Raw genomic sequence first — 21020 nt, forward strand, 5'->3', positions numbered from 1 at the left:
ATATATTTTTGGGAAAAAAATGAATCAGAAAGCTTTTAGTATGATGGAAGTTAGATTCCAGAGTGAAAATACTGAATGATGCAAATGTCCTCCTCATACCAGCTGCAAAAATGCCAGAAGCTTGGCTCAGATTGGAAGATTCTTCTCTCTAGACATTAATGGTCCCAGAGGTGTCCAACAGACACTGACATCTGAGTCCCCCCGCCCCCAGAAATAGCCAGCTTAATGCCTTAATACACACGGCAGTGAAGCCAAGGGGTCACAAGCCCTCCCCAAGCTCACAGGCTGTCCACTTAGCTGGTTAATGCCTAACTCTCAAATAAGTAAGAGGAAGTTCACCAATGTCAAGGATAAATAAACACATCAAAGACCAAAAAGCAAGAAATAACAACCTTAGATAAGAAGAGAAAGTGCATTCAGGAAATAAAAACAGATACCATAGAAAACAAATAACTAGAAAATAAGAATGAACTCTTGGAAATAAAGAATAAGAGAACTGAAATTTTTAAAGTTGATAAAAAATGTTGATGATAAAGTTGAGGAAGTTCCCAGAAAGTAGAATAAAAAAACAAAGATATGGACTAAAGAAAAGATAGGAAAATAGAAGCTTGATCCTGAAGGTCCAATATTCAACTAACAGTAATTCCAGAAAGAGAAATTTGGAAAGAAGATTTGAACAGAAGAAATAAGATTTCCTCTAACTGAAAGTCCTGAGTCCCTTAATGGAAAGGGACCCCCAAGGATCTAGCACAGTGAACAAAAACTAAACCAAGTCATAGTATATCAATTGCTATTAACAAAAAACGCAATGGGACAGAGCCTCTGAGCAGCATCAAGAGGACATTAGACGTACAAGAGATTTCCTGGGGGAAATACCCATGAAAGATAAATAAAGAGCAAGAGTAGACGGGAAGAACCTTCGGATCACAACGCAGGTCTGAGCCCTGTGAAAGCAGAGTGGAAAGAGAGGCTTGAGTAGGAAAAGCTTCAGACCCAGAACAGTTCTGAAAATGTCTCAGCCAGGCCGAAGAGGAGTTCGTGAGCCAAAGACTGTTCATGAGAGGGGCCCCACCTCAGGCAGGCACAGCCTGGCTCTAGCACCCTCACCTTCCTTATTCAGTTGTTGGCTGGAAGCTGCCTAAGGGAAGTATGGCCTCTCTGTTCACACAGTGTTGGATCCAGAGGTCTGGCAGCTGGGCTCTCAGACAATTATGCTTTACATGGCAGACTACCTTAAAGGGACATCTAAGCAGTGCACCTCTATGACCACCACAGCCCATTTCTTGTCCTGGACAGGTCAAGTTCTCCATGGTTCCTATGGGCCTCTTTCCCAGGGGAGAAACTTAGAAGAGGGAAGTTATGGGGAGAACTACTGCTCCTAATGCTGCCATTTGTCTTGAGGTCACAGACAGTCCCCATTCTCTCTCACCTGCACTGCCCAATCTCAATTCCCCTCCCCATCAGCTGTCATTTCTGCAGCTTTTGGTGGCTGACCTGATGGGGTGACCCAAACTTTCATTCTAGAGAGGTCTTAGTAATCACCTTCCTTTCAGGCAGAATTTGTTGCCTGTACCTGTTCGAAGATTGAGCAAGGGTGGAAAAAGGGATGTCCATGAGGATCACTTGAGACCCAAACACATTTCCTCCTTGCCCCCATTGTGTAAAAGTAGCTCCTCCTGCTCCCGCTCATCAGAGTCAGTTATGTCTGCCTAGAGGATGACTCCTCTTTTCACCTGCTGGTCATTGGCTATAAGACATCCAAAAAGCCAAAGCAGATAGTTTAAGCAGACCCTTGCTGTGCCTCCTGTCAAGAGTGCACTACATCGGGGTAGCAGGACCTCTAGTCCCTCAGAGCCCAGAGTTGTGGAGACAGGAAAGATAAAGTTCCCCAGTGAGTCTTTGGGACTGGCTATACATGGTACCACTCCTGCTTCCACCATTTGGTCCCCAGACCCATATATTCTTCCTACTGAGGATGCACATAATATGGAGAACTTGATTTAATGTATATAATGCTCCCTGAAGGACAGGACCCTATCCTTTCAAGGTATAATTATAGCCAAACTGGAGTAACAACTGTGCCTTAGAAACCACTCCAGTGCTTTATGAAGCTTGCTCCTTCTAGATGATGCTATATGTGAAATGACCAGTGGATCCCACAGTCACGAACCTACTCTCATGCCTCCTTTATTATGAAGTGGGTCTGCTGTTCGACATTATGTTTCATGACTAAGACCAAGCATTCCATGACTCCTCAGACACTGGTGCTTGCTGAAGCCCTGTGAGCACCAACAGCAAAGCTACAGCCAGAACAGGTATCCAACCCCACGAGGATGGACTGCTGAGCCTTCCAGCATAAAGGGGGCCCAACGTGGTAGACTTGCCACTAAGTAGCCAGTTGGGAATGAAAAAGTTTGATTTTCCAACTCAGCAATTCCTTGGCTCTCTCATTCCATTGACATTTTCCTTGCAAAATGGCTGGTTCATTTAAGAACTCATCTCTTTTTCATAGTCCTATTTTGTGCAGCTAAATACAACTAGCTCACACTTTCATCATTTTTTCGAAGATCTTTCAGCACAAATGCAAATATTTTTAGGTGAACGTTCTAACTTCCAAGTTACTAAATATAAAACATTTCATCCCTACATAACACAGATCTATGTTTTCTTTCTAGCCTCATTTTAGGCTTCTTTTGCCCACCGCCCATCCCCAAATCAATGCCACTTGTTTGTTCCTTATGTCTGTATTCTACCACTTATGCCAATTTCTAATACCAATTAGACACCAATTTCTGACACCAAAAGCTATTGCCATAAAATGCTATCTGACAAACATCCAAAACCTCAGTGGCTCAAAATAACCACAATTTATTATCATTGATCTGTGAGTCAGCTGAGGGTTGGCAGGTCTCAGCTAGGCTCAGCTGGGCAGCTCTGCTGACTGAGGTTGAACGTGGCCAGGACTGATTGGCTTTGTTCCATGTATTACTCATTCTTCTCCTAGACCCAGTGAATTAGTTATTAGCATGTTCTGTTGCTTCTGATGACAAAGCATGAGTGAGCAAGCTCAACCACGTAAGTGCTCTTCAAGCCTCTGCTTGTAGCATATCTGCTAACATCCCATTAGCTGAAGTAAGCCACACGGCCAAGCCTAGAATCAAACAGCAGGGAAGCACACTCCATTTATCTAAGTGGGAGTGAGTGGGAAGAACAGTGAATATTTCTGAGCAATAATCTAATCTACCATATATGCTCTTGTGGATTTTTAGATCAGCTCCAAAGAGGAAAATCATCAGGTACAAAGATTGGGAATTAGAATCGCAGGACTTCTCAGAGCAATACTAGAAGCAAGAAGACATGGGAATGCCTTCCAAATTCTGAGAGAAATGATTTTAAACCTACAAGTCTACATCCATCTAAACTATCAATCAATCATAAGGCTAGAATAAAGACATTTTGAGACATTCAGAGTCTCAGTTAATTTACTACCTTTCCTCAGGAAGCTCCTGGAGAATAAGATCCACCAATAAGAGGGAATAAACCAAGAAAGAGGAAGATGAGAAACACAGGAAATAGGAAACCCAGCACAGGAGAGAGACGAAGGGAAGTTGGCTCCTGACAGCACATGGAAGTTCCATCCTGTTGCACAGACAGCAACAAGAGCAACCTGGGGCAGAAGGGTGAAGGGCCCCAGGGCTCACTGCAGTGTGGGGAATCATCAGGTACAAAGACTGGGAATTAGCATCACAGGACTGGATAGGGAATTAGAATTGTGTGAAAAACATATAAAATGCTATTGTGGAGAATGAGAAAACTCAAGTACATACACAACAAAAAACAAAGAAATGAAAAATGACACACACTAGCTTTAGAAAAATAAAAAAAGATGCGTATGAATAGAAACATAATCATAGTTCACTATGGTTCAGCTGTAGACAATATTTCATATTAAGACAGTCATAAAAATTGAAATATAACTACATGGGGCAACTGGGAAGAAGAAAGTAAAATCCTTATCCACCAGAATAGAAAGTTACTAGATACTATCCAACATCAATAAATCTGGAGAAAACAATATAATACATCTCATTTAGCAAAATGGAAGAAATGTACTGAGTCTGGGAAGTGGAATTAGAAAATATGAAGAGTGAGACAGGGGTTGCTCTTTTTTGTTGCAAGTCTTCTATCAATATTTGACTCTTTTGTGAAAATATGTGCATATATTATTCTGATAAAATTTTTAAAGGCCTAGGGAAAGGTAATACAATAAGCCTGTGTAACACTTCGGTGAGAGCACATTTCATCCATTTTGTCATTTATTGGGTAATCATTTATGCTTTGTTTCAGGAATCAGGATAAAGGTTAACACTGCACGGTGTTTAGTGATTACAGAACAGGTTTGCATGTATTTAGTCTTGTGATTTAATTCTCACAACTCTATGAGGTTGACAGAAAAGCAAATTTACCACGATGCTAATGAATCTTAAGCTTCAGGACCCCTCACTGAATGGACAGCTTCCTAACTCCAGGAAGGGGCCCTAGCAATATGTTTGCATACACAAAAAGACCTTTTGTTAAGATGATGGTTTCTTTATACTCCAACTTCCAAAGCAACATACTTCCCCTGATATGGCCATGGGCATTACTGCTAAATAATTACACATTTTGTATCCATGCAAACTGTATTCACAATTTTGAATTCTTTCGTTTAAAAAGGGGTTCCTCCAAAGAGTAGAAACTTCAAGGCCCATCAAACTCAAATCCACCCCTGGATAAGTATTATCTATCCTGTTTTACAAACTGATGAATGAGGTTAAGTGGCACTGCCCAAGTATGCACATCTGGACTTAAATTCAGACATCTGACTGTCCAAATCCATTTTCTTTCCACTACTCCATAATTCATCACTAGATGGTAGAAGCAAGGTTAAGAGGCATCAGTTCCTTTACGGGGAGAATCAGTCCTGGAACTTGGAAGGAAAGGTGGCAAAACTGAGCCATCAGAATTCATGTGATACTGTTCTGGGTAACAGGTGGTGGTGGAAGAGACAAAAGGAAAATTCACTGAAGACACATCATGATGACACATAATTTTATCCTCAGCTGGCTCAGCCTAGTGGTTGGAGAGCAATTACACTAAGATGCTTCCCGTGAGACACAATCTACTTGGAGTAGGAAGAGGTAATCTCCTTCTTCCAAATATCTCTTATTTCATCCTGGCCTCTGGAAGACAGATCTTGGTATCTCCATAATGCATCTCTAGACAGTGGGAAGAGCCTGAGGCAGGCTGAAGTCAGAGGTCAGGAAATCAAAGACTCGTAGAATTGGAAGAGACACTTGGGGTGATTTAGCTCAACTCAATGAGAGGAGGCAGGCCATAGTGAGAGGCAGCACACGTGGTTAGGAGCCTGGCTTGAACTTGGCTTCTATCTGGGTGGAAGCTGTATGATACTAAGGAAGCTATTTAACCTCTATGCCTCTGTGTCTTCACTTGTAAACTAGAGATCGCAAAATGAGTCCACAGTCCCTTATCTAGAATTCAGAATCCATAAATCTAAAATTATTTCAAAACCTATTTCATGGGAATTGCCAATCTGAACTCATTCGGCAGCAAAGTCTAGCCCAATTCATGTACAGGAATTTATTCCACTTAATGTAAAATTTGTATGCCTCACCACAGAAATATTAATGTATTTGACAGTGCCATGGAGTGCTTTCCAACTTAAGGTAGATGTACCATGCACCTTCCTAAAATCCAAAGAATTTTAAAGCACATCTGGTCTTAAGGCTTTCGGATAAAAGCCTGTGGATCTTAAGTGCCTACCTCAAAGGCTGTTGGTGAGGATTAAATTAGCAATATAGGAAAGGTGCTCAGAGTAGCACAGGGTGCAAAATAAGGGCTCTAGACAGGTTTTCTGTTATTACAGGGAACCCCCTCTATGACTATATTCCTGAGAGATGTTATCTGGCATTTATCTGGCACCTAGGGTGGAGAATTCACTTCTTTATGAGACAATCTAGTTTGAATGCTGGATATTTCTAATCAATCTAATCTCATAATATGCTGACATTTGCCTTTTTCTGACTTCCCCTCACTAGTCACAGTCAGATTTCAATACGGCTTTCGCAGACAGCGCTGTGTCTCCCCGGGTCTTCTTCTCCCCATGGTTAATTGTTCTTCATATATTGCTCCCAGACCAACCTGTTAGCTCTCCCCCTGATGCACTCCAGTTTCCCAATATACCCTTTCAGATGCAGTGCCCAAAACAAAAGCCAGAGGTCCATATGGGTTCTGACCAGCGTAGAATACAGTCCACATTTTTTCTGTGCTCCAGATTGTGAAAAACAACTGCATCTCAGCATGAAAACAGAAGTGAGAAGGGAGGAGATGTGGAAAAACACAATCAAGGCCATCACAGAGTTTCATCAGAAAACCATACTAAAAAAAATTCAGTTTCAAAACAATTTTTTTCCAGTTTCCCTGAGCTGAGATGGAAAACAGTGAGCAGCCTAGACTGATCGAAATGCAAGAGTCAAACAACGCAGAAGTAAGACTGGTGACGTTATGCCAATTCATTTACTGAGAAATACAACAGACAGGAAGGCCGGGGCCCGTGTGAGGGTCACAGACCATAACCCACAGTCTAAGAAGAACGAGCCATCTTCCAACAGAAGGAGAAGAAGCAGAGCTAAATAAAACTCTGACAAGTATCAACAGCAATTTACAGTGAATTACTGAGAAGCAGGAGGACACTGCCCCCTCCAGTAGGCACAGCTAGACCCCTCCTCATCCCTGGCCTTGACCCCCTCTGGTTAAAGAGAACCTGAGCAAATAAACCGACTGGAGTGGAAGAAATCCATTTCCAGGGTAGGCAATGCGATCGCTCACTCCAGCTGTGATGGGGACAGTGAGAAAAACATCCTTCTCTTGCAGTGCCATCCCGGCTACCTGCAAAGAGTGCCTAGAATTCTAGATTCTTTGGGGTTTTGCTAAAGACCCCCTAAGAGCTGGCTGGCGGGTACATAGCGATTCCTTAGTCTATTCTTTCTACTTTATGAAACGTAAAAAATTTTCCATAATAAGATGTTTTGAAAAATTCTCAAGCACTTGTAACTTTTTAAAAGAATGATGACAGTCTAATAACTGAACCTGTCCTCCTGTCCCCATAGTGAAGGTATTTTTTGAATGAGAAGCTACCTGCCTTAATAAACTGGTCAGGAAAATGTTAGTAATTTTCATGTGGACATATTAGATCATATAGTTGGTTATATATCTAACAGCTGAACAGGGAAATAAACTATTCAGAGTTTTGATACTGAAAACTGTCTTCAGGATGTCGGTGAATGAGAGAGCTATCAGGTTAAAGTCTGGTTAAAGGCAAGGATGTTAGTAAGTCTGGGAATCTCCAGCCTGGCTTCTCCTTTAGTCCACTGAGAAATGGATTTGTGAGCATGGTCCTCAGACCCAGAGCAAATCCAGTATCAGAACCACACAGATAAAGAAGGAGTCAGGAAAATGATTAGATGAATAGACTTCAACCTAGTTCTGGTCAAACGCATGAAGGTTGCAAAACATTTCCAATTCTCTGATGTCCCTTCCTTCAACAGGTGAAGCCTAATTCCCTTTCCCTTGAGTTGGGCTGTACTTAGTGACTCAGTTCTAAGAAAAAGAATGTGGTGGAAGTGACAGTGTGTGACTTCTGAGACTAGGTCATAAAAGGCATTATGATACTTCTCTCTTTCTTTCTCGTCACTCTTTGGAGGAAGCCAATGGCCATGTCATAAGGACATTCAAACAGTCCTACAGTGAGGCCCATGCTGTGTGGAACTAAGGCCTCCTGCCGACAGCCATGCAGTGAGCCACCTTGGATGTGGCTCTTTCAGTCCTAAGCAAGCTTTTGGACAGATGCAGCCTTGGCTTGAAATACTGCATATGATGTCATGAGAGACCCTGAGCCAGCCACCCAGTTAAGTTGCTCCTGAAATCCTAACCCACAGAAACTGTGGGTAATAATTACTCATCTGTTACAAGACCTTAAATTTGGGGCTCATTCTTTATGCAGTGATATGTAAATAACATAATACTTCCTCTGCAGCGCTCACATCCTCTTGTTTGACTCTTAAGTGGAGCACTGCTGCAGGTGACCGTTCCTGCATAGGCTTTGGAGCCTCCCACCTCAGCCCACGCCGGGGACCTTTCACTTCATATACTGGGGATTCTCTTAGGTGTGTGGGACACCTGCAAGCTGCCCTCTAGCACTCACACAATGAGAAAGGAACCGATGGATAAATGCTTTCCCTTTGATCACTCAGGCATTAGGTTCTGAGATGGCTTTTATAAGACTTCTGAGAAGGTTCGGGCAAACTTGAGCACCAGCTGCTCAGTTGCCTCTAACTTTTCTATTTACCCTGCCTTTTATTACGACAATTTTCAAACAGAGAAGTTGAAAGAACTTTACAGTTAAAATCCGTATATCCACCACCTAGATTGTATAACAGACATTTAACTCTTTCCTTTATTACATGTCTATTCATTTATCTATCCCTCTGTCCATCTATGAATACATCTTATTTTTAAATGCACTTCAAAGTAATTTGCAGACAACAGTACATTTTACCTCTAAACACTTCAGCATGCACCTCATTAATGAGAATTCAATACCTTTATGATTTTTTTCTTTAAAGCAAAACTTCTATTCAGTGAAATGCAGAAATCTCAAGTGTACCACTCATTAGGGCTTGAAAAATAGATTCACCTGTGTGACCCAAATCCTCGGAAGACAGGAGCGTTTCCTTGTGCCCATTTTCTGTCAGTTTCCATTTCTGCACACACACCCCCATACAGACCACTGTTTCGATTTTTCCTCACCTTAGATTAGTTTTGCCTGTTCTGCACCTCCACATAAATGGAACAAAAGAGTACTCTTCCATGTGAGGCTCTGTCCCCCAACGTGTTCTAACATTTATCCGTATGGTTGTATCAGTAGCCTTCCTTTTTATTACTGCAGGAACATGCCAGTTTGCTTATCCATCCTTCTGCAAATACGCTGCTTCTAGTTTTTGACTGTTATGAAGAATGCTGTTGTGAACATTCTTACACAAGTCTGTGTATAGATATTTCCACCAAGTATTCAGGAATGGAATTGCTGGGTCATAGAGATGTACATTTAGTTTTACAAGAAACTGCCAGGCTTTTCATAAGTGGGTGCCCCATTTTACGTTCTGACTGATAATTTATGAGAGTGCCAATTATACCACATCCTCAACAACATTTGCCAGTCTTTGTAATGTAGCCATTCGAGTAGGCACCCAGTAGGTGTCTCATGTGATAGGAATCTGAATTCCCCTGATGACCAGTGATACTGAGCACTTTTCCATGTGTGTATTGGTCACAGTGTATTAACAGTGCATTCTTATTTGACCTTTCCACCTTCCCTGTTGCACTCTCCCAATACTCACTCCTGGAATCCAGTATCATTTCTCAAGTAAAATCCTGTTCGTGACCCTTTATCTTGGCTCTGCTTTAGGGATATCCAGCCTAAGATTCCCACTCCTGTGAAAACAGCAAAGATGATGCTTCTCTGTTAACAGGTGTGCTTCCAGGCGATATGTTGGGGAGGAGGTTCAGAAAAACGTACCGCTGACTAGGAGTATTCTATAAGACCACGTGCAGATAAGTTTCTGTATCCTTTACAATCAAAGAAAGCCTAATTCTCTATTGTCATTGTTAGAATCACTAAGATGGTCATTCACACTAAGTTCAAACACAAAGGACACTGGTCTAAGAAACAGGCAGGGAAATGGCTTAGGAAATAAAATTTTTCTTCCACCCATCACTTAAACGTCACATAAGACCCAGGCCAGCATCTGAATGGTGGGCACCATCCTTCCTCTGCACCCAGAGCATCCTGAAGCACCTCATGACTTCCCGGCACCCAGGCCCAAGAGAACCAGGTGAGAGAGACGCCCCCGTCACCCTCTCCTCCAGCCGACCCTCCGCTCAAACTCTGCCCCAGGATCTGGGTCTTCTATCACAACAACAAAAAACCTGCAAGCTGAACTGAGGACTCTAGACTTAGAGACAGAACAACCACCTAGAATAGTACCTGTACACGTGCACTCAATAGTTTTTGACTGAAAAAATAACAAGTGTACAAATGAATGGCTGGATATTTCAGCAACAGTTCAAAGCAGAATGTGGCAAATGCATGACAAATACAATGACTGATACAAAGTTCAAGTTCCATGGGGAGGGCCAAGTATGGAAGAGGAAAGTGTACATTCCTCCAGCCCCGCAAGCTGGTCTGGGAGCAACCAAACCCACAGCCTCACTCCTCCTGACCTGGCCCAGAGACCCGCACCAGTGCCTAAGGCTCTGAGGAAGCCAAGGAGACTCAGGTGATGGTGGACACAGGCGGTGGCAGCTGGGGTACCGTCACACTCTCACTGCCCCAGCCAATACAGAACAGGGTGCACCCTGGGACCCTGCGAGCTGTGACCACACAGCCTGGGTCCAAGTCCATAGGGGTCACAGTCACAAAGCCACCAAAACAGAGCAAGAAGAGCCTTTCCCCTCATGGAGGGCCTGGAAGTAGCCTCTGCCAGGGTGGCAACTAACAGCAGTTTGGAAAGTGGTTCTCGGGGTGGAAAGCTGCATGGTCCTGCTCAGGAGAAGGATCTAGAAATCTGTGGTGCAGAGAGGTTGGGGTGACAGGTGGTGCCTGGGGCACAGGCTGAGGATGTGACAACTGGAAAGGGTACCATTTTCTCAGCAGCAGAAGAGGAGGCTGAGGTGACAGAGGCAGAGCAGGTGGAAGAGGGAGACATGGAGGAGGAGAAGCCAGCAGGTGAAGACATGGACCAAGTGTCCTTGCTGAGATGTGCCCTAAGTGTAAATTCACACTGGACTTCAAAGACTTAGTACAGATAAAAGAATGTAAAACATCTCAATTTTTATACTGATTACATGTTGAAATACTACTTTTGATACACTGTATGAAATACAATATTACTTAAAAAAAATTTTAATATGGAAGAAATCAGTGTGCAGGGATGGGCATGAAAGATTTATGGGAGTTGAACAATCTGAACGGAGCCTTGAAGGGTAAGTAGGATTGAGCTGGTGGGAGAAAAGGGGGACAGCCTGTAAGAAAGGTCCCAGCCTGTGCAGACCCGAACTCCTTCTGAGAACTCACTTCACAGCTGAAATTAAACCTCATTTTAGTACTGAAAAAATAAGGGACACTGAAATCAGTAGATCTGGGTTAAAAAAAAAACCCACTCACAACTTCTTAGTGTTGGATAAATCACTCAATAAATCTGTGACTCCAATTTCTCATCTACAAATAGGTATCAGAAAAATTCTACCTCACGTGGCTCTATCAATACCTAAATTAGATAGTATGTTAGAGTTTTGTTATAAAGCACCTTGAAATGTATCATTCTCACTTCTCCTCCACTGTTTCTGTATTGCCACGTCTTCCCAGCAGTTTATTTCATAAGACTTCCCAGCAGTTTATTTCTCATTCAACGTCTGTGTGTAGTCAGGGAGGCCAGTGCACGTTAATGTATTTTCAAAAGTTCCCCTTCCGAATACAAGTCTCTCCCACAGATATTAGGCTCTTCTAGCTGACTCTGAAGGTAGGGGGTCTCTGCATAAGAAAATGGACATTTCCCATCTTGCCGAGTTTCCCGCTCAACTCACGGCAGCACCATCCGCCCAGGTGGGTCACCCTGACAGCACTCCCTCAATCCCCGTATCGAATCTGTGAATAAGCCCTGTCCATCCTGCCTCTCAGACATCTATCATTTCTCTGGCTGCCACCCCAGTCTAACGTTCATCTTTGCCTGAACTACTGCAACAACCTCCTAGATGCCATTAAATTTCTGACAGTTGCCCATCTCTCTACAACTATCCTTACTCTGCAGCCAAAGTGATTTTCTCACTGTTAGGGGAAAAGCATTCACCTTGTACCATTCAGTACGATATTAGCTGAAAGGTTTTTGTTGATGCTGTTTATTAGGTTAAGAGAGTCCCCTTTCGTTTCAAGAGGGCTGAGAACTTCTTTGATGACTGGGTGCTGAATCCTGTCAAATGCTCTTGATGTGGTACATTATAGGAACCCTGCCTGTTACCGTGGGCTTAATGGGAGACAGAATTGGAAGAACAGGGGAAGGTGGTATTTTCTGAAATAATTGGATGCATTTTGGCTAGTAGAAGGGGGCTGCCTAGGGGCCATCTGGAGGTCCCTGCTGGCTCCGTGATTCAAAGGCAGCTGGGTACACGGCACGTCCTTTGAAACTACCGATTCCATCTTGTTCTGTGCATGACAACTGGGATCCATTCTCTGACCCTAAGAGTACCATCTTAGCATGCTCCAAGAGAGTTTTGCTTGGTATCCATTCCCTCTGCCTTACTGTCTGTTAACAAACAGCAACTGTGACATCTCCAACATGAAACTGGGGATACAGTTTACCTACTATTCATTGGCAGTACTTGTAATTAGCTATTAAACTCAGGTGCCAAATCCCAGTGCAAATCTCTTCATCAGAGGACAACTAATTAAACTTGATGTTCTTATTAGAAATCTATAGTTTCCCTAACCTTCCATTCAGGCCATGGATTCCATGTGATGAGCGTCACCTTACAATTTATCATTATCAGTCATATCACTTTATTTTATCTTACAGTACTTCATACTACTTAAAATGACATCTCTTGATTTTTCAGAATGACACGTTTGAAGGACAAAACAATGGTCATTTAATAATTAAAGATATCATGAAACAACAAAAGCAGTAAAATATATTTAGAAATTCATTCCTATTTTATTAGCTTTGAATCATTTTCATGTTCTCACTCTCTTGGCCATCGTCCCACATGAATGATGCTCAAACCTCAGGATGCACTGTCTCTGCTGGCAAACAGTATATGAGCAGATTCCTGGACCCTGACCTGCGACTGTGATTCCCCAAGTCTGGGAGCCCTCCAGGTGATCTGGATGTCGGTGATCCATGAACACCTTCGGAGAGGCTCTCACCTCTGGTATGGTACCCGCCTCGGCCAGGGACAGGACAGTCTGTGCCTCTGCTGAGTCCACAGAAAATTCCCAGGCAGAGGTGGGTTTGAGCCAAGCGTCCAAGAGAAGCCTCAAGGGTAGACGTATCACGAGGTAGCCACTACACGTCCACCCTCTGTAATCTAACTTAGTAAGGCCCCACAGCCCTGGGAGTGAGGTGCAAGGTCACCATCCTGATAGGAGTGAGCATCACTGAAATGGCTGTGGACAAGACTCTTCGGTCTGCCTTTAGAAAATGCTTAAATATTTAACTGCCTTGTTGTCCTCCCCTCCCCACTGGCCAAAGTCACCAGGGATTCGTCCTTGTTCCTGGACACAAATCACAACAGTAATAATAACCCCCTATATTTTATAATGAGACAGAGAGCCACTGAATTGCAGGACCAGAAGAAATCATTGAGACTGCCTCATTCAACCCTTTCAACCCAGAGAGGTGAAAAGCAGATGACGTGGTGGCAGGGCAGAGAGTCCTGACTCTCAGGCCAGGATTTTCCACTAGAACTTTACAAAATCAGTTCACATCTTTGAATCATTAATCTATCTGCCCTGTCTGTGCCCCTGCCTTAGAACAAAACTCAAAATGCTCCCCTAGAAGACAAATAAATCACAAGCAACCAACCAAACCACACTGATTCGTAGGGTGGAGTGCGGGCTGACAGCTGCCGGGGGCCGGCCCTGCCCAGGCTCCGTCTCAGCAGTGATGTAGCTAGCTCACCTGCCTACAGGTCTGAGGTGACCGCCCTGAATGGTCATGAACTGAAATGAACAATAATGACCACCAGAAAAGAACTGCTGACAATAAACATCTTCTTTTCTTGAACTCTGGGCATGAAATTTTGCCAGTAAAACAACAAGTAAAAATAAGGTAAATGTTTTTTTTATGGCTGAGTAGTATTTCATTGTATATATACCACATCTTCTTTAACCATCTGTCCATGGACATTTAGGTTGCTTCCATGTCTTGGCTGTTGTAAATAGTGCTGCTGTGAACACTGGGGTGCATGTATCTTTTCAAATTAGAGTTTCCTCTGGATATATGTCCAGAAGTGGGATTGCTGGATCATAGGGTATGTCTATTTTTAGTTTCTTAAGGAATCTCCATACTGTTCTTCATAGTGGCTGCACCAATTTCCACCAACAATGTAGGAGGGTTCCCTTTCCTCCACACCCTCTCTTGCATTTATTATTTGTAGACTTTTGAATGATGGCCATTCTGACTGGTGTGAGGTGATACCTCATTGTAGTTTTGATTTGCATTTTTCTAATAATCAGCAATACTGAGCATTTTTTATGTGCCCATAGGCCATTTGTATATCTTCACTGGAGAACATAGCCACTTTTAAAAATATACACAACACCCCCCAAATCAGAAACATCTCAAATGTCCATCAACAGGGAAATGATTAAACAAACCGTGTATACCTGTGTAATGGAAGAAAACTCAACAGCAAAAAGGAAGAATCCACTAATACACTGCAACAACACGGATGAATCTCAAAAGCACTATGATAAAGAAAGACACCTGAAATTCTAGAGAATACAAACTTCTCTATAGTGACAGAAAGCAGACCAGCAGTTGCCTGGAGGTGGGAAGAAGGGGAGATTAACTGAACAAGATATAAGGGAATGTTGGGGGGTTATGGAGATATCCTGTATCTGGACTGAGATGGTGCTTAAATGGCTTTCAAAACCCACCAAACTGTACATAAAATGCAAGTGTTTCGCTGTATATAAATTATACTGTAAAATTAATTTTTTTCTCTTTTTAAAAAATTTTTTTGGTGGGGGGGTAATTAGGTTTGTTTGTTTGTTTATTTTTAATGGAGGTGCTGGGGATTGAACCCAGAACCTCATGCATGCTAAGCATGTGCTCTACCGAGCTATCCCCTCCCTCCCCCTTAAAATTTACTTTTAAAAAACAATTGTCACCTACAGTGTAGGATTGTAAATGGGGCTCTGCTACACCGAGGACCCTCCAGGCTATCACGTGCCTCTCCAGCGGTGGAGAAGACTGGTCTCTGTACCTCCCTTGGGAACATCACTTATTGATGGCTCACTCCGTGCCAGATGCTATGGTGAGAGTTTTCCACGTGTTAGCTCCCTCATTTCTTACTATAACCCATCAGGTGTCACTCCTGTTATGCCAGTTTAGACAAGAAAAAGCGAAAGCAGCAGAGAGGCTAGGAAATGGCCCTAAGCTTTCAGAGTTAGTACGTGGCAGGGCTGAAGCCAGGCACGTGATGTCTGGCCCGTGTTCTCCACCTTTCGCACCTTGCTCGTGAATGAGCTCTGCTCCCTGCCGCTCTGCCCGCCTACCCTCAGCCCCCTGCCAGAGCTAGCAGTCCACACAGCCAGGGTCAGGCTCAAGGATGGTGCTCAGGGCAAACAGGACTCAGACCTGGAACACAGAGTCCTGTTCTCTCGGCCCCAGATCCATCAAGAGTGCCCAAAGTTCAGAATCCTATTTAGTCATTTTCTCTGTAATTCAAATACAGAAGTACTTTTAAGAGAGAGACAGCATTCTGGCTATTCCCCTGTGCTATAAATATGTAATTTATGGGGAAAATGGGAACTCTGTGTCACATTCTAACTGAGTACTATTCGAAGAAAGGGGAAAATCATCCTATCCTATTGAGTCATGGGGAAAAATAACTATAGTATATCATACTAGTAAATAGGAATGTAAAAACAGCTTCTGTTTGGAAGGGCAGATTGAATGTTAATATGGCCTTGAGTTTATTTCAAGTATTTTTCATTAAGTATTTTCATTTTTTAGTTTCATCTTTGCAACCTGATAAATTCCTCCCAAATTAAACCAAGGTCAAACGATTTTAGATGCCAACTTGAAAAATCTTAGGGTCAATGTGCTCAACTCCCTCTGAAAAAAAGAAACCAAAGGCAGCTGTTCTAGGAAAACAGGCTACCGTGACATGTAGGTTATCAGGCACTAAGCAACAGGACCCCGGAGGGTGGGGCCGATGGCTGTTTTTCCCTCCCCAGAGCACAAAGTACAGTGCATGGTGGGCTCATCATTTTTCTCTGCCTAACACGCCTTTTTCCAAGAGGAAGCAGTCCTCTTCACTGCCTTCCCCCAGCGCCAACCTCTGGTCAAGCGAGAGCGGACAAACCCGGTTTCACCTGACCAAGCAGGTGAGGAAGGCAGCCAACGCTGAGTCTCTTTGAGTCCTCTCCCAAGATCTTTTCAACTGAAACTGAAGAAAGCAAACACAAAGAGGGCCATGAGCCAGGAGCTGCAAGGCCTTGTGGGGCTGAGAGGGGAAATCTGTCTGACAAATCACCCTCAGGCCTCTGACCCTCTGAGTCAGCTGCTCCTCTAGCCACCAAGCTGGTGCCTTCCAGGGATTTGTTACAGGAGGGGTCACCCATCCTAGACAAGGCACTGTTGGTCTACGAGGGACCCACAGTCTACTTTCATTCTGCTCAACGCCAAGCTGCAGTCACAAAATCAAAGAATTCTCAGCTCCATTTATGGGCGGGTCCCGGTATCTCACATAATGCATCTCATTTAATCCTGATCACAACCCGCTGGACGAAAGTACGACTATTACCCCATTTTACTGATGAGAAACAAAACCAAACAGAATATGAGGTTCGAGTGTTTTCGACCTTAAGTACCAAGCCCACATTCGCATCATCACTGGCCTTTTCCCATCACTCTGAGGGCAGCACTAACACTGCTTGGTCTACCTCTGGACTCCTCCCTCACCATCCTTGTGTAGGCATGAACTACAAAAACAAATCTAAAAGCTTGATTGAAATGTTCCGATTTTTTTTTTTTTAAATGGAGCTGGCAAGCAGGAAGCTGTGCCCAGGATCGGAAGCCTGCCCGGCAGGCCCAACAAACTGGAAATTTCATCCACATGTAGATAGTGATTCTGCACACCTGCACCGGGGAGGGTGCCTGACGGGACAGTAGGGGAAGAGCCTCGGATTTCTACAGTACGTGCCTTTTAAAAAATGTATGTCTATGGTAGTAAAATAGACATAAAATTTACTATTTTAACCCTTTTACAATGGTTGGTTCACTGGCATTGAGTACAGTCACACTGTTGTGCAACCATCACCACCACCCAACTCCATAACTTTTTCATCTTCCCAAACTGAAACTGTGCCCATTAAACACTGTCTCTCCATTCCGCTTCCCCCCAGCCCCTGGAACCCACCTTTCTAAAGCGTCTTCATGAATCTGACTACTCTAGGTACCTTATAAAAGTGCCATGATATACATTTTGAGTTTTCAATCCCTCCATGTATATCCTGAGACTTATTTTTTTTTAATATCTAAATATTTTTATTGTCTTGGGATGTGGAAAATGTTTTTAAACAGAAGAGCAAGGCATAAAATATAACAGAAAAGTGTATGTGTGTACTTATACACACAAGACATAAATGTCTCATCTCATTTATACATTGTATATACGTAAATAACATATACACAAAACATAAACATTTATATTATATATATATCTGTAACTACATAAAAAGCAAAATTTTCCCATTCTCCTCCCCTCTAAAAATACCACAAATGAAATTATACGGGAAATGATTACTGAGACCTATTATTTGCCCAACACTGTGCTAAGCTGTATGAGGTAGGGGGATACATAAAATATGAGATCTGACTCCCACCACTGGGATCATTAGAGTTGAGCCGTGAAGGCAAGGCAAGCTTCCAGGACACAGGGTGTACGTACATGATACTAACTTGGAGGACAAGCAAAATTGAGGTAAGAGACCCTGACAAATAGGTATAGTCTAAGAAGCCTTTTTTTTAACTGAAGTATACTCAGTTTACAATGTTGTGTCAATTTTTGGTGCACAGCATGATGTTTCAGTCACACATGCACATATATCTTAAGAAGTATACATAAAAGTAGTGACTTGAGGAATGAGAATGACTTGTGGTTAGGGAGAGGGGAAGATTTTGGATTAATTAAATCACTCACATATCCAGGCAGCCTGGATCATCCGAAGGTGACCCAGGCAGAGCAACAGGCCACAGCGTAATGACTTGGCTTCTCTAAAGATGGGATGATCAACCCTCCATCTGTGAAGCAGACTTCTGCTTGTAGCCACAAACCACACATACAATGGTTTCCTTTCCCCCTACTGCAGAATAAGACACAAAAGAACATCAAAGGGTTTTGTTGGCTGGTGTTATTTTTTTTTTAAATTATCTCAGAAAACAGCCAAACCAGCTCTTTTGTGCAAGTCTGTCTTTTTCCTTTGGCAAAAGGAGCTAGTAAGAACTTCTGAAACTTGTGTGGAATGTCTGACCACCAGGGTCAGGTCACATCAACCTTGACCACAGTAGGAGATAGGGACCCCTAGAGAGATGAGCCTCCAGGTCCTCACCCTCACAGTCCCACCAGGCCTTTAAACCGACCTCCCAGCCCTGCCAGCACTTTGAGCAAGTGTCCAGTGGAGCAGCAGCCGGACAAGGCTGTCTGTGCAGGGTCGCCTCCCCCCTCCCACAGCTCCTCCTGCCGGGTCTGCTTTCCAAGCATAAGCTTTAGCGAGGGGCCCTGTGGGCAAGTGAGAACAGGAAGGCCTGCCCTGCTGTCGCTCATACCACTTTTTTGCCTTTTCTATCCTGTCTTCCCCCGCCCCCTTTCTTTCCTTCAAGATGTGGCAGTAAGAAAACAGAAGTCCTTACTTGGAGACATAAACATTCGTAGTGTGTCCCACAGCACAGAGGTTTGGTTCTGACCGTCCATTCAACTGTATGTACGTTAACAGAAACTGCAAATGTGGGGCTAAGAAAAGCAGTCAGAAAGTGCTCCAATGTCTTTACGAGGCATTTTACAACCCCAGGAGAAGAAAAATGGGAAGAGCCACAGTGCCCAAAGGATCTTAAAGATTCCATTTGTCCACAGGAAGCAGAACTGTCCATGACATGAGAGATCAGAGAATGGTCTTCTCTCTCAGTCCTACAGAAAAAACACTGTGGCATACAGTGGATGACTGTGGTCGATGACATTATGATACTGGCTCTGATAATGAATGCTATGGAGCTATGTCCTACAAAGCACCTCACAGAAGGCAGAAGGCGTGACCGGAGAGAAAGTTCATTAAAAACACATATACAAACCAAAAGGGAAAGGGGAGACATTACTACCAACCTTACAGAAGTAAAAAAAGAATACTATGTACAACTGTACACCAAGACATGAGATAACTGGAAGAAATGGACAAATTCTAGGAAAAAATAAACTACCAAAACTGCCTCAAGAAGGAAAAGACAATCTGAGTAGATCTATAACCAACAAAGAGATTGAATTAGTAATCTAAGAAACCAACCATAAAGAAAAACTTAGGCCAAATGGTTTTTCTGTTGAATTCCACCAAGCATTTAAAGAAGAATTAGGACAAATTCTTCACAAACTCTTCCCAAAAAATCAAAGAGGAAGAAATACTTCTCAACTAATTTTATAAGGCTATATTACTTGGATACCAAAACTAGACAAAAACATCCCCAAAAAAGAAAACTACACACCAAAAACACACATAAGAATGTACCAAAAGAGTGTGGTCCAAGTACACAGCCCTATAATTTCACGTTTTCGAGGCAATCTCCATAAATAATCCCCTCAAGCTAGGTTTTTGATAAGGATTCGACAGCAGATTTCAAGGCTATCATCTCTGGCAAGAATCTGGAGAGTAAATATTCTGCAGTAGCAATGAAACACAGGTCCTTCTGCTTTGCCAACTTCCAGGGCAGGGGATAGAAATGAGATCCTCTTATTTATTCATTGTTAAATGCAGCATGAAGGTTCGGGGAACTGCTACTACCAAAGTAAGAACTAAGAGTGTTTTTCTTGCTGAAATTTGAAGAAAGTGTGGAGCAAAGGAGAAGAGTTATTAGATATTTTAGGTGTATTTTATATTTGATTTAAACTTTAAAACTACAGAAAAAGAGATCTCAGATTACAGGAAAGTATAAGCATTGAATTAAATACAGAAGAGACAGGATACTTTTCTCTGGACTTAAAAAAGAAAAATCCCCAAAACTCATCTTGCAAGCATAATAAACATAATTCCAGGAGTTCCAATTCTACCCTTTTTTAGGTCTTGGTTAAATGTTGCCACTTTCAAGAAGATGCAGCTGTTGTCAGTTTAGTGTGGCACTTGAGGGTTTCCTCTTACAGCATTTTTCACTTTTTTCCTGGAGTTGCACTTGTCTTACCATCTCACTGGAGTGTAATCTTCTTGAGGGCAGGAATGGCCCCTTGAATGAAGATTCTTTCTTAGGTTTAGGATAGTGCTTTGCCCACAACCAGCACCAATGAGAACTAATGAAAATACCATGGATCTCATTACATGGTCAGTTTAAGGCCAAATGGATTTTTAAGGTACTCAAAGTAAAAAAGCCTCTTGTTAAAAGGACTGTTGGGTACAATAAATTTTAAAATTTGTTTACAGATTAAACCATGAATAAGAGATGGCTTTAATCTGATTCATTTATACTTGCTAGATACTTTTCTTTTAATCAGATGTCCACAGCTGTTAAGTATGGACATCTTTCAGGAGAGAAGAAAAGTAGTAACCTAACAGTTATCTTCACCTTGCAAAGTTATCCCTTTGAAGACATTCAATCAGTTTCTTCTTCTGAAACCATTCTTGGAATGGTAAGGAGAAACTCCATTAATGGACTTTGAAACTTCAGTTTATGGAAAGAATGAGGTTTACAAAAAATTGCTTGAACCAAAGTACGTAAGGTATTATTTTAACCAGTTATTTACTCTGCTTCTTTCAAAAGGATTATACAATCTCTGCCCATTGTCGTATGATTGGCAGGGCTTCCTTAGGAGAGGACTATACTTTCTGGCACCGGTGACAGCTGGCTTTGTCATGTGATTAGCTTTGGTCCATAGGATGTGAGCAGAATTGGGGCATGGGGGCTGTTTTCAGTTTTAAGAGC

The 21020-nt window shown here is 42.6% G+C and overlaps 1 protein-coding gene across 2 annotated transcripts in view; it reads right to left on the bottom strand.

The window, feature by feature from the left end:
* The window catches only part of PDE8B (phosphodiesterase 8B), a 283401-nt gene that overhangs the window by 258984 nt on the left and 3397 nt on the right, over positions 1-21020 (bottom strand). The gene's annotated exons all lie outside the window — the stretch shown is intronic.

Source organism: Vicugna pacos, chromosome 3 (assembly GCF_048564905.1).
Source record: "Vicugna pacos chromosome 3, VicPac4, whole genome shotgun sequence".
Lineage (NCBI taxonomy): Eukaryota > Metazoa > Chordata > Mammalia > Artiodactyla > Camelidae > Vicugna > Vicugna pacos.